Source organism: Etheostoma cragini, chromosome 20, assembly GCF_013103735.1.
Source record: "Etheostoma cragini isolate CJK2018 chromosome 20, CSU_Ecrag_1.0, whole genome shotgun sequence".
In the NCBI taxonomy this organism is placed as follows: Eukaryota; Metazoa; Chordata; class Actinopteri; order Perciformes; family Percidae; genus Etheostoma; species Etheostoma cragini.
The window spans coordinates 16,118,946-16,132,128 of NC_048426.1; the positions used below are offsets into that span (position 1 = coordinate 16,118,946).

Genomic DNA, 13,183 nt, shown 5'->3' on the forward strand with positions numbered 1-13,183 from the left:
CCAGCAACCTCCTGGTCATAAGCTCACTTCTGTAACCTCTAGGCCACCACTTTTTCGAAATACTGTTCAATGACTTTTCATCACTTTTTCAACATACTCTCACAGGAATAAAAAATTCAAATAATGAAGAGCAAAGTATTATTTCTGACAGGCTATTTTATCAGTTTTTTCGATGCTATACTACGACTTTTTCAACATACTATACTATCACTTTTGTTGACATGCTATACCATGAACCCTTTAAATTATTTTTTTTCACTATATTATACTACTACTATGTCTTTTTTCTACTTTTTTAAAATAAGATACTTTGACTTTGTCCTAAATTTTTCGACATACTGTTTTATACAATGACTTTCTCTTGACATACTATATTCTGTGTCTGACTTACCAAACTACTTTTTTGACATGCTATATGACTCTTTTATCACTTTTTTCAACGTGCTATACAATGACTTTTTTCAACTTTTTTTGACATACTATACTATAACTCTTTTGTCACTTTTTTCGACATATTGTACTATCACTATTTTAACATTCCATACTCTACCAGGAATGAAGAAAACAAATAACAAAGAGAGACTTTGTTCCATGCGAGCTATCTTATCATTTTTTTGGACGTATTATACAGTTGTTGTTTTTTTACACTTACTATCTGTTTTTTTTTCATCAGACTTTTTTGAACTTTTTTTGACAAACTGACTTTTTTATCACTTTTTTCTACATACTATGCATTGTTACTTTTTTCAAAATATTTTAACAACACACGTAAACATTTGTGAAACTTCTATACATTTTCTGATTTACCACACAATTACTTTTTTGTCACTTATTTAGGCATACTGTGTATACAATATGACTTTATGAAATACAATACTATGATTTTTTTAAAACTTCTATATCATATATATATTTTTTTGTGAACATTGTCCACTCAGGTTCAACGCCCCCAGCCTCCACAGGGATGCACAAAAAGCTCCGCCGGAGAAATGAGTTGAAAGTCCATCGGACAGCGGCCTGCTCCAGACGTTCCCAATTTACCCGCACTACCCGTTTGGGCATACCAGGTCTGCCTAGAGTCTTCCCCCACCCCCTGACCCAACTCACCACCAGATGGTGATCAGTTGACAGCTCCGCCCCTCTTTTTACCCGAGTGTCGAAAACATACGGCCTCAGATCGGATGAAACGATTACAAAATTGATCATTGACCTTTGGCCTAGGGTGTTCTGGTACCACATACACTTATGAGCATCCCTATGTTCAAACATGATGTTTGTTATGGACAATCCATGACTAGCCAAAGACGTCCAAGCACTCTGGAGCTGCTCATCTGGAAAGATAAGTGAGCGAAATAGAGTCCCTGTCTCTCTTTCTGTGTTTTTCTGTGGGTGTTGGTGCCTGTATTTATGTGTAAAGCAATGGGTTAGCCACTGCATTCACACACACACACACACAAACACACACACACACACACACACACACACACACACACACACACACACACACACACATGGCCACAGACACTATGAACAAAGCAAGGCTGTAATTTAGGAGAGCAGGCTGAGAGGGAGGCGGCCTCTTGGCCTGACTCGCCTCAGGTAACAGCTAAGCCCATAGATCTGAATCAGGCAGCTCTGACTGGAGCGGATGGCCAATTTGCTCTGAGCAGAGACTCTCTGGAAAGGCTTGAGCTGTCGGAGCAGCTGGGCTTGTCAACAGATTAATGCATCAACCTGAGTGACAGGTCAGGACCGACCTCTTGTCCGATCACTCCACAACTCACTGCACTCTGAAAGGCTTGAATCTCTCTCTTTTTCTCTTAAAACTTCCTCATCATTCCTCTGGGACTGCTCTTCTACCGCAGCCTGAGTGCAAACGTCCAGTTGAACCAGGTGGCAGAATTGTTGTGGCCTGGCTTTAGGGGTTTGCTGTTTTAGGTTGAGGGTAGAATTTTCCACTGGCACACTTTGCATGTCTCCACACTGCTCCTTACCTATCAGAGCTATGCATGTCAGCGGCACAGTTAATGCCGTCCAGATGAGGTGAAGAGAGGATGAACAGAGGAGGTGTCTAAAAGAGACAGGAGTGTAGAAACCTGAGGAGTGCAAAGGAAATTGCACCACTGCAGGTGTGTGAGAGGAGGGAAAAATAAACCTCCTCACCCCCTTCAACCCCACAGGCTGTGGTGGAACAGGTGACCTGCAGGCACTCACTTTGGAGTGATGCTTGTTTAAAGAAACTAGGTTCCAGTCATAGTGGTCAGACAAGGTCACTTACTCCAACAGATTTCTTTGAAGTGTCTATCTTCAAGGAGCCAAAGCCAAAGTGTGTTGGCTGGGGCTACAGAGTGTATGGGTGGATGTGTTGGGTGGAGGGATGGAGAACATGGGTCAATTATTCCCTTTGAAGAAGTGTTTGTGTTTAAGCCAAGGACAACATAAAAGCAGAGACAAATTAGATTAAATGATCATGGATTGCAGTTTAGTTAGGTGTGCTTATAGTCATCTGAGTCATTTTTGCTTTCAAGCTTTGCCATACTGTTGGTCTTCCAACTGTCCAGAGCTTCACCGTATAATTAAAGGTCCGAATGACGTGGAGAGAAACAAAAGGGCATTTTATTATGTAAACACATGACATACATTTCTTATTTCTTCATGGGAAACTCTTTTATGATGTTTGCTTGAGGGTTGCACATCTGTGCAGGTTTATTCTAAGTTGTGATATTATGCATCATTGCAACACCGCAAGCTTCTAGTCCATGCCAAATGCATAAGCTTCATGTTTAATACAGTTTCTCTGACTGATGCACTGTGTCATACCATTTGAAAACTAACACAGCAACCCAAATCAATCAAGATAGAAAATAAACAATGCTCAACAGCAACCTTATTCAGCAGTACTGTATATCAATGCAGTAGTGCTGTATGCCCTCACAGCTATCTTTCACACACACACACACACGCACGCACATGGATGGTCTGCTTTGTTCTGAGCGCTTAGACAGTGAGTGGCAGTCTCAGGAGGCGCATGTTGAAGTTAAAAGCTCAACAAGCTCTCTGAAGTGGCTGGCTTTTATGTTGCACATTGTGCTGGAGCTGGTCCAAAAGACAAGCTTATTTCAAAAGCAGCATGTGTCAGTCATACACACCCTTTGCAAGAGTAGAGCCTGTTTATAACTTCATTAGAGGGAGGATTCTTTTGGAAACTGGTGGATATTATTTTGCTTTCAAATTATTGCCCGGAGCAGCAGATTGTAGCCGAAGCAAAACGTCAAAGTTATTAAAGTGCGGATTTATGCCTCAGATTGTTCTCTCTCTGCTGAGGTCAGGGGACATGTCAGGACATGGATCTACGGCTGCTCACTGTTCTGGGTTGGGAGATTTAATTAATGCTGTACATGCATGCATGTGTGTGTGTGTGTTTGTGTGTGTGTGTGTGTGTGTGTGTGTGTGTGTGTGTGTGTGTGTGTGTGTGTGTGTGTGTGCGTGCGTGTGTGTGTGTGTATGTGTATAAACTCTTTGTATGTTGAGTCACATTGTAGTTACCAACTCTGCCATTTAATAGTCCCCCTTGTGATGACTCTAAATATTAGATGCTTATTATGTTTATTGTGCTCAGACGGTGACAGTCTGTTTTAAACTCAGCTTGTTAAGCCAATAAAACATCACAGCCGCAAGATAAGGACTTGAAAAATAAGATCCAGTGCCTTATAATATTGCAATAAAGTAATCATTTTACGTCTTATACAACCTTATTTTCAGAAGGACAATAAGTGTTCATGATGGTTAAGTCCATGTTTGCAATTTTAGGGCACTGAAACACTTACTGCCCCTTTGTCCAAAAATTACACAATGGATTTATGTTGCTGTCATTGACGTTTGTAATCTTGGATGGGACTTCTCTAGTTTCTGCCAAGAAGCGACCCTTCCCCCACAAAAACTGGCATTGTGTCCCTTCTTTACTAGGGATGCAGAGGGCAATGCATGGCAGAGGTTCAAGGAAAAACGTTATTGAAATAAGAATCCTTTCATATTTCTTTAATCGTATATGGTATTGATTTTGGACTTGTAGTTGTAGAAATGGCGGAAGGAAGACAGGAAGTGCTGCTTTTATATTCGTCTGGATGACAGAGTGATCTCCTGACCATTCAGATGGCTTAAGGCGCTGGAGCGATGCCAGGACCAACAGAAGAAGAGATATGTACTGTATATGAAGCAGCAGTGGCCTGAAGGCTAGAAAAACAAGTCTGAGACCACAAGGTCAAGTGTCCCTCCATTACTTCTACTGTGGAAGGCACATTTCCCCCAAACCCTACAGAGGCTGCACTTAGCTTGGATGTCAGTTGACAAATCTTTGTCACTTAGAGTGAGCCCTTCTCACATTATACATGGTCAATTGGTCATTATTATTAGAAAACAAATGTGTTTAAAGTTGGATCCATTTAGATTTTAGCCTGGTTTGATTTGACGACTCCTGTGGTTACTGGTGGAAACAGCAAGTGTTTTTTTTTTAAATAACAGGTCCCAGAGTTCCTTTTTAAAATGACATGTGTATAACGGATAACGAGGACGATGAAACTGGTGTATCTGTTCACAGCGTACCCCAAAAAACAATGAGTATAGAGGATTAACTTTTGAAATGCAAACTTGTGTCTGCTGTTTCACATCCAGAATGTGCATGCATCGGTGAATCTCTTGTTCGTTGGTACACAACAAACAAAACACCACCAGTAACGCTGATACTATGTAGAGAGGAAATTAAAGAATGCAAATACATTGAATAGATCTAAATTAGGCTTTATATCATAAGGGTGGCAGAAGCTAGTAGTAGGGAGTTGGGTTGGGAACCGTAGGGTTGCTGGTTCAATCCTTGAACGGACAAAAGTCTGGTGGTGGACTGGAGAGATGCCAGTTCACCTCCTGGGCACTGCCAAGGTGCTCTTGAGCTAGGCACTGAACCGCCAACTGCTTGCGGCCCCTTTTACGGGCAGGACCCTCACTCTGACATCTCTCCAATAGTGCTTGTTTAGGTACTGAGATATGTGTGTAATTCAGGCCTGTGTGTAATAACAACAGAGTGTAAATTGTAATTTCCCCTTGCAGGACTTATAAAGTATTCAATATTATTAAAATCTTAAAGTTCCTAACATCTCAAAAGTATGTTTTTCTTGTGTGTTGACTATAGTGACTATACTAATCTGTGCAAAATGTGTCACTTGTGAGGTGTTGTCACATTCATCTCCCAAAGGGGACTGTTCTGAAATCTGAGATTTGGGCGAGCTATATTTGTGCTTCACTAATACATAAGTCCATTTCCTTGAAGTTCCACTTCCAGGATTGCTCCGTTGATCGATATCTGTTGCCCTGGGCTTCGTTTGTGTTGGCATTTTAAACTCTGGTTGATTTACGAGTACTATGGTTAACCTTTTCTCAGGTCTTTGCAGGGTGAATCCAGAAAACTAGCTAGATGATTTTGTCCAATCTGAGTATTCTGTTGCACGACTGAAACTACTTTTAAATGTACACATGTTCCACCAAAACAAGTTCCTTCCCGCGGCGATCTTGCAGCGGCACTGCAGCTTTTTAGCACCGCCTAAGACATAGATTGGTTTTAAGAAATGCCAATATAACAGTGCACGTTTTTCTCCCATCCCGGAATGTTGTGTGGACTCACCAGATCCTCCTCCGCAGCGGTCCACAGTGGAGGAAGGTCTGGCAAAGCGTGAGTAATAATCCACAAACCAATCACTGTCTCATGTGCATGAGCTAGCAAAGAAAGCTGAAACCTCCAGCACAGACCGGACTGTCACTACAGTGCACAAGAACACATTGTTATCATACCTGTCAGCCACTGACGGTTAAAGGCGTTAGCACAACACAACATGAACAAATGAAAGGTGCTGATTACACTTAGCATTCGGATGAATATCTGCTGGTTTAGCCTATTTTGGTGCACAACAGATTACTCATCTGAGTCTGTGTCTGACTGACGTCGGGTTCAGACAGGACCCCAAAACTATAGTTGCAGATCTCGAGCTTGCGGTACTCTGTAAGTGAGGTTGCCTTACTGTAGAGCCCAGGCACCATCTGTCCACCTCCTCCTGTCTGAACCCGGCTTGAGGCTCAAACATGTTGGCCCATGACTGGCTGAATCTCTCCAATTTTTCTAGCGATTTTGATGCATCAAACTAAGGTAGATGCTAGAATGTGGTCACTGAGTGAGTCTCAACCTAGCGCAAGCAGTGGGTGTGGACGGTGTCAGACTTAGAATTTCTCAATGAGGAAGAAAGACTAGATTTGCTTCCAAACAATTTTCTGTTTTTTTTTTATTTATTTTTTTCTTCACTTTTTGTGTGGGAAAACTAAAATATTTATTGGTATTTTGACATGCATTGAAACGTAACTTATAACTTTCAACTAATGTATCCCTTAAATCTCTGGCCGTGATGCTTTCTTTCTCCTCCTCTTCATGACACACATGAACTAAGCCAGAAACTGGTCTAATGAAATACTGATGGGCATCTCATGATGAGATGGTCAGCAGTGTTGTGCGGCGTCACAAACAGTGGCGCCAGTGTGAGATAATGACGTCTTATGTGATTCACAGAGATCTGTGTAAAGTAACTTTTAATTTAAATGGTGGCTCCTTAAATCATCCTGAGGGACTGATTGGATTTGAAAAAGGCATAAAACTAAGAAGAGGTTAAATTAACTGATGTCTTGCATTTGAAAGCCTGAAATAACTCTGGCCATATCAAATAATTAACTCCTTGTTTTGTTGCCAGGATAATCGAGAACGACAGTTGTATGTAACACAACTGTTTCATCATGTGTAATTTCATTTGGAAGAATGAGAGTTAGACTGAACCAAACAAATAACAGAAAGATTAAGATGGCAAAACCCTCGATGATTCACTCTTTTGATCCAAAGTTGTTATCTTAAATATGGCAGGGATTTAGACTACAGTCAAAGAGTCTCTGTGGTGTTTTATTAGCAGCACAATGTAAAGGGGCCCAGTTCAGATAAGAGGTTCTTTATGGATGGTGTTTCCCCAGGACTGGAGACCTCAGGGCCAGCCATGAGATATTAGATGACCGGGCTCTGGAGCCTGGAGTCTCCAACACAGCTGTTCACACAAAACTTCCACACACAACACACTCAGCCAAAGAGGGCACACAGGGGCAATAAAGTTGGGTCAGGTGCAGACAACATGCCAGCACTATGACTTCAGTGTGTGTGTGTGTGTGTGTGTGTGTGTGTGTGTGTGTGTGTGTGTTTGTGTGTGTGTGTGTGTGTGTGTGTGTGTGTGTGTGTGTGTGTGTGTGTATTGAATGAATGTAAAGGGTGTTTTGTATGGGATGTTTACATTGACCTAACCAAGCTGATCTCCTGTTTGTGCAGTCACTCATTCTGTTTTATCCCTGTGCAGACTGTCTCTTATGCCTCTTTTGGCTTATTGCTAAATCTGACCCACAACTTAACCACCATGACAGTGTGTCTGTTTTATTTTTTTATAAGTATTAGCTGACCACAGACATGAAGTTCAGCATGCAAAAGCCACATTTGTTTAGACACATTAAAACACATTCTTTAACATTTGTATTGCATTCACTTTTGAGACATATCAAACCAAGACGTAGTATAAGTTCCTGTGTACTCTGCTGTCTGTTTCACATCATGGATTTAATTGCAGAAAGGCATTTCACCATATTTTATTTTACCATAAAAACTGCACTGACATTATATCTCTCATTTTTGCAAGTGCCCTGGTCCATATAGGCAAGAAAAAAACAAGAACATGTTTACTTAACTCTGTAGCATGAAAAAAAGCCAATAAGTGTGATGAATGTGATGTGGGTAAGCGTGTCTGATGAGAGAGAAGAGACAGAATATGGCGATAAGGACAAGTTATGAGTTGTTTTCATAATGCTGTCTGTTCTTCCCCCACACAGAGCTCATTCAGACAAGAAAAGGGCAGGATATCCTGACCAGGCACAACATCCAGCCAAGCACTGTCATTGGCTTCACTTGTTGTGTTTTGCCTCCAAATTATTTTCACTTACGTACGTACGTTAGTAGTGACACAACCAACTGGTGTTAAAACTGGTTTTTGCACAACATCATCCATGTGAAGGAGAAATTACAAGCAGAGGCTGTTAAAAAACAGAGATCCAAACAGCCACTGGTTGAATTGGTGCATGTCCCCTTTAAGGAAAATAGTGGATAAGCCCCCCTCGGGGCCCAAGAGCGGGGCTTTGTTTAAAAACTACACGCTCCAATCTGCTGCAAGACGCTGACATCAGCAGAAGCCGGGCTGGGGGTCAGGTGGGGTCGAGGCTGCCACAACAGCCCAGGCAGATATCTGCAGGCTCTGGAGAGAAGAAGAGAGAAAAACAACCTGCAACAGATGCCAACTTTTCTCAGTTTCCAGTGTTTACACACACTCTTTAGCATTTTAACTTAACCTCCTGAGCTGACTATGGTAACTATGGTTAACATTTTTCACATTTTAGTTGTTCTTTATCACATAAACTTTATCACCTCATTGTAACAAATGAACCAGATAACCTATTAGGACCCCGCCTTATAGATGGTGATGTTTCTAGACAATTAAGGTTAGGTCAACCAACCACCACCACATATGTATTGATTATTGCCTAAAATACATAAACAACACAATAATTATCAATTTTATATTAAACCAGGCTGTTTTTAATTAACACGCACAGTAAAATCTAACTACTACACTTTTCTTCTGAGTCCTCAGTCAGCAGGATGTGTCCCTGCTGTGGTGACAAATCCTCTCAGCAGTTTTGGACCTAACTGGAACACTGTGACCTGACACTCCTGACATAACCAGAAACATACCGCAGGTGTTGTACAGGAAAGGTCTGACTCAAATCTGAGTTGAGGTCTGCAAATGCCTTTACAACCTCTGTTTTTTCAACAAAGCCTGACTGCTGTGGTCATTTTTATGCATCTATTGTACATGGCAAATTGATGAATTGTAACCTTTGATATACAGTGTGGTGCAGTGGTGAAAACGGAGTTACAGTAAACACACTGTGTGACTTAGTCTGAATCATTTAAACTGTACTTATTCTGCAAAGAATATGTGTCATGATGAGCGAGCGATCTTCACCTTCGGAACTATAGCTTACAAGTCAACCTCAGGTCAGCCGATCGGTGCTGTAAAAGACTGCAATGCGATGAAAGGCGGAAATCACCGCCAACTTCACCCCCTCTTCACAGACCCTGCAGATGCACACAGGAGATAAGAGAAGGTGTCTGCTGCTGGAGGAGCAAGTTGACTCGGTTGCATTTGCTCTGCAAAGGATGTGTTGGCACGTACACACATATTCAGACACACACATACATATACATACCACACACACACACAAGTGGGTTCGTTGAGTTTTTCACAGAACTGCCCTGATAAACTTCTATGTGTCTGACTGCTGAACTTTTAAACCCTGACATTCACACAAGTGGCCAACATCACAGCTTGTCTCAAACAGAATAATACTCTCATCTCTCACCACGAGGAGTGTCAGGATTTCTTTACTCAACCACCCTTAAGCAGAAAGATGTTTTATTTGTGTTTTACAGTGATTTGGGGGGGACTTAGAGCCATTAGGTGACACAAAGTGGAGTGAAAGATACTAGCTGTTCTTGAGTCACTGTAATTCATAAGGGGAGAGGCTTATTGCGTTAAGAAAACCAGCCTTATTAAAAACAATGAACGTAAATGTTCACTAGATGTTAATTAAAAAATTGACCTCTCTTTTCAGTCTACTGTAAATCTTCCAGAATTCAGCATGGGAGAGTGTGACTTAATTGCATTTTCAATGCTGGCAATGGTGGAGAGTTTTCTTCTTTGTGTTCAAGAAGTTAAGGTGGTGGAGGAAGTGTTCAGATCCTCTTAAGTAAAAGCACTAATACCACATCAATAAAAGTAAAACTCCTGCAATAAAGAAGTTATGTAGGATATCAGGAAAATGCACTTCAAGTAATAAAAGTAAAGTGTTCATTGTAGAAAAAAGGCTCACGGGGCTATTGTGCTATTGTTTGATATATCATCAGATTATTATTACTCATGCATGAATGTAAAAGAAGCATGTTACTGTTATAGTTGGTTAAGGTTAACTTCATATGTTTTGTAATTTCTAATAGACAGGCATTTAAGAACAAGGAGTCTTGACTTAGGTTATATCTGGGTAATGAAGTCCTTTTAATCATGTTCTTTCAAGCTTGAACAGTAGGTGAACACTGCTAAATGGCACATAAGCATTGGTGTGGGCTGTTGATGTGTGGTCACAGGTGTGTGACCACACAATGTGACTCAGCCAATCAGAAGTGAAGACCAGAGCTTGCCTTTTTTAAATCGCGGCAAAATTACATCGGGTGTGGGTGATGTTTTGTACGGTGTATAGTTGTCAGGCAGACAATGATGATAAGCGATACAGGAAAATCTGGGAAATAGGGATAAGATGGACCGCAAAGCAAACGGGCGGGAACAAACAGAGTCCGATACATATAAACAGGCAAGTTCACACAAACACACATACACACGCCCACGCTGTGATTCATGCAGACAGAGTCAGTCTCCAGCAGGGATCTGTCCTCACCAGAAGGCCTCAGGGGAAACCAGACAGAATATTTAAGACAGGCCTCCCTAATCCCTTTAGTTAGACTACAATCTCACACACACATGCATGTACGCATGCATGCACGTACGCATGGAAGCGCGCACTCACCAACACACACACAAAAAAACTCATTAACACACACACACACACATACACATACACACACACACACACACACACACACAGGGGAAGAGATTAAAAAGAAAACAGGATATCACTAAATTAGTATGCTTACATCTGTGTTTGTTTTTGTTTGTTTTTCTGTGTGCATTGTCATTCAGAATTTCCAAAACTAGAAAACATGCACAGTCACTAACAGCCATTTAGCAAATCTAGATGTGTATTCATAGCTCTTCATGGCCTGCATGATGTGTTAACCTTATCATCATTTTTATGCTAACAGACAGATAAGCTTGTGTTATTCTGTGTAAGCTGCTTGATGGTGTTTGAGAACACAAACCAACGCCAAAGAGAAGAAGCTTTCTTCTTGATGAGACAAGATTTTATTTTTCATGGCTCCACTGCTGTATGTGTGTGTGTGTGTGTGTGTGTGTGTGTGTGTGTGTGTGTGTGTGGTGGATGATGGTGGCATTGGCAGTGGCAGTGAGAGGAACCTCCTGTTGCTTTGTTTGCTGTCTGATGGTTTGTGTAAGTGTGTTTGTGCATGTGACAGAACAAAAGGTCACAAGGCTGACTTTGTGGTCACACTGAGTCCCTCAGACGTTCGATCCCACAAGCAAGGCATCGCGGAAAATGCTCCTAGCCACCTACACAACACACAAGAGATAAACAGTTTTACTCCCCCTCGCTGCTCTCTTTTGCTCTCTCTCGTTCGGTTGATGAGAGTTGTTATTATTGGCGAACGGCCTGCTCCTAACTCCCAGTAGAAGCCGGATGATTGTTTTTGCTGCCTGGGGTCCAGACCCTACCTCTCCAGATCCTGTTACTGGAACTATGGACCTTTCCGTTCCCGCCGAGAGTTGAACATAAAGAGCGGGAGCGAGGTGAAACTGCAACCCAAAAACAGAGATTTTAAACGTTTACTCATCTTAAATAGATTGTATTTACTGATGTGCACTAAAACAGCAGCGATGGAACACATTTCAGAGGAAAAGGAGTATTTTTCCTCCAATACGTTTAATGCGACTTTTCTAGTTGCAGGTTGTTTGGCAGATTCAAGGAACCTTGTGGAATTTTCTTGTGAACTGTTTACATTAACCAACATGCATTACTCACGTGCATGTGAAGCGTACATGTGTGTCCTTGTGCACGTGAAAAAACAAAAAAGGGACCCGGGCTTGAAAACACATACTAGTACAAGTACAATTTAAAAAAAAAAAAAACATACAATCAATTCATAAGATACGTGCATTGATGGGTTATTCTAGATTACACTACCCAACAGTAAATAAACTAGTTGACAAAACAATCATCAAATCTTTCCATTAGTCTCAGGGCTTTTAAGAATTCTTGTCAATATTGAACAAGTGAGTAATTTGACCTTGAGTGGTGATTGTTTTGTGAACTTTCCAAGGTCAACATTAGATTGACAATCTCAGATTTAAAGCCATGAACATAAATTGAGAAGAAGTGCTTAAAGTTCTCAGAGTAATGAAAAGTGGTTTTACAACAACTGGGCAAACTTTATCATCCACTGTTGAAGACTGTTGTGAGATGACTTGAATGCTCCAGAACAAGAAGGCAGCCCTTAAGTAGAGATTGTTCTGTCAATTGTCAAGTTTCCAAGGTTAAGAATGAACTCCACTTTGACCAGACAACACAATATATTATAATATAACATGCAACATTTCTCTATCAAGTAGTTGCTATTAAAACTTTAGATACATTTTGCTTATGATTCTTCTGTCTGTCTGTATTTTTTGATATTTGATATTTTATCTTAAATTAAAGGATGCAAATATTTCTTCCACCAATGTACTTCCCAATCTTTACCACAATCTTTCATGCTCACTCTGTGGTACTAATTCAGTACATTTTCCCATCTAATAAATGTTATCTTTTCATCTATGAGAAGCTTGCTCCAGTTTACAACACACACATGCCCACACATGCACACACATACGCACCTGTCACACACATGTGTGTATTTTTAGCAGCCAGGCCGAGCAGCTGTTTGCCATTACTCATATCAGTGTGTGCTCCTTCTCTCCCTCTCTGACCCAGTGTTATTCTTTCTAAGCCACTGGAGCTACAGTCACCGTATGACTGAGTCAGCCTAACCCTGACAGACTATTTTTCCTGCCGCAGTGGTTGAAGCAACTACTTTGAAATGCTTGTCAAGCTTAACTATTTCCCAGTATCATTCTGCCCAGAATTATTTATCATATATCTGTGAAGAGGGGAAAGTTACTCAGGACCTTTAGATAAATTATTCATTGTTTTCCGCTTTGTTGTTATAGATGTGGCTTAGTGAAATGAGTATGTCGAGAGAAAAGTGTGTGAGTGTGTGTATGTGTGTGTGTGTGTGTGTGTGTGTGTGTGTGTGTGTGTGTGTGTGTGTGTGTGTGTGTGT

The 13,183-nt window shown here is 41.1% G+C and overlaps 1 long non-coding RNA gene across 1 annotated transcript in view; it reads right to left on the minus strand.

Moving 5' to 3' along the window:
- Positions 1–7,428: 7,428 nt before the first annotated feature.
- Positions 7,429–13,183, minus strand: part of LOC117935935 — a 6,345-nt gene continuing 590 nt past the window's right edge. The window contains exons 2-3 of the long non-coding RNA XR_004654849.1: positions 9,144–9,256; positions 7,429–8,399 (exon numbers count right to left, since the gene is read on the minus strand). This is a non-coding gene — a long non-coding RNA (uncharacterized LOC117935935). The remainder of the gene's footprint in view (positions 8,400–9,143; positions 9,257–13,183) is intronic.